Raw genomic sequence first — 4313 nt, forward strand, 5'->3', positions numbered from 1 at the left:
CATTTTCTAAGAGACCATATTCAAAAGGGGGATTGTCAAATTGAATATGTTGATACCTTGCATCAGTTAGCTGATATTTTTACCAAAGCTTTACCTAAAGATAGATTCTTTGAGCTTAGAAGAGAATTAGGAGTATTAGACATGCCCTAGAATCAAAGTCTATGCAAAATCTTGCATTTTTCGTGACCTTAACACGTCATAATCGATTGTCACTAAGTCATAATCGATTATTTAGTCATAAAAGTCAATTCTGGAAAACTTTGAGCAGATAATCGATTATCATCAGGCATAATCAATTATCATGCAATTCTGGGCAGAGATTAATGAACTGATAATCGATTATCACGAGCCATAATCGATTATCACGCTAACAGTTTCATAACGGCTATAAACGGCCATAAACGACTAGTTTTTCCATTTTTCTTATAAATAGGCCCCCATAATCGATTATTAGACACTTCTTTGCAACCAAATACTGTTAAAATCAAATCCATAGCTCAAAATCTCTTCATTTCTCTTTCACTTCATAAACCTTCATCTTTTCCATCTTCATCCATGGCTGAACCAAGAAGATATCGTCGCAAAACAACTAGAGCCTCTTCCTCCTCTCAACCACGACTCGCCAACATAGATGGATGGATCTCAGATCAAGAGAAACATGCAGATTTCGTAAACTCCTGGCAAGAAAGAAAAATCATGGCGGTAAAGTATATCCGTCTTGATTTTTTTCGCTTTTATGGGTTTCAATTTCCAAATACTTTTGCTGAGCAGGGGTTAGCACATCTAGTAGAACAAAAAGGAAATATTTATCCCGATCTCATAAGAGTTTTCTACTTTAACTTACGCTATCGAGATGGGATAATATCTACCAAGGTTAAAGGCGTACGCATCATTTTAGATGATGACGTTTGGACAAATGTTGCTCAACTTCCTATCTGGGATGATGCTGTCAAAGTCCATTTAGGACTTGAGGACTTCAACAGGATGCTAACTTTCCAATCCTTTCTGCGACATCCCGAGAGGCAAACAAATAGAAGACAACTACTGGTTGGAGGTTTCAAAGTTGAAGAGAGGATGATCCACTACTTGATTGTTTGGATTCTCTGTCTTAGAGCAACCAACCATGCTCAATGCTCTGAGCAGGATTTACTTATCTTATATGGAATTTTAAATCACATACACATCGACTGGCCTGCTCTCATTGTTGACACCATGTTAAAAGCCAAGAAATCCCATTCTTATCAATTTCCTTATGCTCTTCTCGTTTCTAGGATTTTAGAATATAAAGGAGTACCTGTTGAAGGAGAACTTGTTCAAACCATTGAAGCTGTGGGATCAGAAATTGGAGATACTACCTTTCGTCAGATGGGATTCATTACCAGAGGACGAGTCCTTATTCACAAAGATGATGACCATCCTGATGATGATGAAGATGATGATATGGATACTCATATGGCTAACCCAGTAAATGTTGCTGCTCCATCTGATGCTGGACCCTCTAACATACCCTCTTCTTCCTCAACTTCTATGGAAGAACACTTTGCACGGTTATCTAAACAGTTAGAGGATATGAGTATAACACAAAAAACTCATTTTGATGACATTCATGAGTGGGAGAAATTTGTTGATGAGTATCTCGTTGATCAATTTCTTGAGCTTGATGTTCGACTACATAACATTGAGGATCATCTAAAAATCCCACCTACTGAACGATCTCCTAGTCCTGAATTCTAGTGTTGTTTTAGGCTCCTAAGGTTGATTATTATATTGTTGTCTTTGTTACATGCTTTTTTAAATTTCATGTACTTCCCTGCTAGTTTTAATATAATGAGATTTTATGACAATTTCATGCATATTTTGAGGGGGAGCTAATTTTAAGGGGGAATTTTTTTTTTCATTATTCTTTTTGCTTATGATCAAAAAGGGGGAGAAGAAATTTATTAAGGGGAGAATTAAAAATTGAACAGGTACTGCTAACTCTGTGGCTGTTTTTAGTTTGTATGTACTGCAGGTAAAACTGAGTTGCTTTTAAAAGAGGATTTTTTGATCATCATCAAAAAGGGGGAGATTGTTACCAATAAGGGAGTATTGGTAAAATCTGAAGACAAGTTTTAGTGATGCTGCAAATTGTAATGTTTGATTGTAATAGGAGAATACTTAAAAAGCAACTTGTAGTTTTTGAATGTAGTAGGAAAATGATAAACTTTGTAATTTCTACTTGTATAATCGATTATGGTTAAGGTATAATCGATTATCAGATGGTTTTGAACTAAAATAATCGATTATCATGAAGCAATAATCGATTATCACAAGTCACACTTGAATAATCGATTATCACAAGTCACACTTGAATAATCGATTATCACTTCAAATAATCGATTATCAGTTTTTAAAATTTCTATAACGGACTTGAATAATCAATTATCACTTACAATAATCGATTATTCATGGCAGTTGGGAGCTGACGTTTGGCATTCAATGTGCTTGGCTATATAATTGGCTTTTGAAAGCTTCAAAACTTAACTTTTGTGTAAACTGAGAAAGCTTAGAACACTGAGTAGTCAGAGGAACGTTCTTGAGAGCTTTTGTTTACTTTGTTCCCTTGCCTGGTCTTGTGAAAGGAGAGGCTTACGTATCGTGTGTCGATAGTCGAAGTGGACTCTCTTCAAGTTGGCAAGGTTCTTTGCCTGGTCTTGTGAAAGGAGAGGCTTACGTATCGTGTGTCGATAGTCAAAGTGGACTCTCTTCAAGTTGACAAGGTTCTCTACCTGGTCTTGTGAAAGGAGAAGCTCGTGAATCGTTGGTCGATTGTCGGAGCAAGTTCTCTTCAAGTTGGTAGAGTGGTTCTTTTCATTCTATTTCTGTACTTTTCATTGTAATCTGTTAAATCCTTTTTAGTGGAACTGTTAATCACTCTTTGTAGTCATTAACGACTGGACGTAGATTCTGTTGAATCGAACCAGTATAAAAATCCTTGTGTGGTTTTCTTATGCCCTATACTCATTTTACTTTAACGCACATCAACTGCTTGGTTAATTTTCTGAAAGAAAATTGTTTTTTATAAAAAAGGCTAAAATCGTTTCAACTGTGACCTAATACGCTTTACGCTCTCTATGTTATTAATCCGCTGCGCTAAACTCTTTAAAAAATTACCCCCTCCGATACCATCAAACGTTCCAGCCAGCTAGCTCCTAGAGAATTGCCGAGAGAGTGTGTCTCAATATATATTTCAACCAAAATAAAATTGCAGAGCTGTTAACGTTCCCCCCGGGTAAACATTCTATTGCTCTCTAAAAAAACGTTACAGACCAAGCCTAGCAAGGTGAATGACGGCTCCACACCTTTCCCTAGGGCCAAGTGTCATCCAATGTGAGGGTGGGGTCCACCCTAAAAAAATTAAAACTCTAGGGCATGTGTTCTACAAAATTGGGCTTCTACAAAATTGTTACTAAAAAGGGCCCAATATGTACAAGCTTGTCTAAAAGTTTAAAATGTCTAATTTTGAGAGTCTTGAATTTATTTTGTCTCCTCCAAATGTCCCAAATTGTGTTTCCAAAATTTTCCCTGAAAATAATAATGCAAATAATTAGCTCAGAAAATTCAAATTAATTAAAATTAGAATTTCTGGTCAAATTAAGCATAATTAGGAAAAACGGGAAAATATCGGACAATTAAGCACAATTCCATGATTAATTCTAGCACAATAAACTAAGTGAAATCGATAAAATATCGACTCATCAAGGGTCTTGCAGGTAATGTTTGACCTTTTCAAAAGCGGCGTGACAATCTTCATTCCAAACCACAGCCTGATTCTTCCGTAACAGCTTGAACATTGGTTCACAAGTAGCGGTTAATTGGGAGATGAACCTAGCAATGTAGTTCAATCTACCCAGAAAACCTCGAACCTCCTTTTCTGTTCTAGGCGCAGGCATTTCTATTATCGCTTGCACTTTGTCAGGTGTTAACGAATTGACAAGTGTATCAAATCGTTCAAGTAATAATAAATGGTAAGTCCAAGTATCATTTTCCCAAGAGACTCACGGCACTAAACTGTTGTGCTTTTGCTTAACCAATCAAGACCATAAAAATAATATTTTGGCATTTTTATAAATTGCAGAAAAATAAACATGAATGCAATTTGATCAATTGAGGTTAAACACAAAAGTGGATGGATGAATGGAGTTGTTGGGGGGTTTACAAATTCATCTTATCCGCTCTCTCTTATTTACTCCTCTTGAATTATTAGCTTGATTAATTAATTGTCATGCAACTTTCTTAGCCTACCCTTAACTCGATCCCTCGGCGAAAAGAGC

At 36.3% G+C, this 4313-nt stretch overlaps 1 pseudogene; it reads right to left on the minus strand.

Annotated features, from left to right (window-relative positions):
* LOC106753153 overlaps positions 1–4313 on the minus strand; it is a 32509-nt pseudogene that overhangs the window by 10112 nt on the left and 18084 nt on the right.

The sequence above is a fragment of the Vigna radiata genome, unplaced genomic scaffold, assembly GCF_000741045.1.
Source record: "Vigna radiata var. radiata cultivar VC1973A unplaced genomic scaffold, Vradiata_ver6 scaffold_235, whole genome shotgun sequence".
In the NCBI taxonomy this organism is placed as follows: Eukaryota; Viridiplantae; Streptophyta; class Magnoliopsida; order Fabales; family Fabaceae; genus Vigna; species Vigna radiata.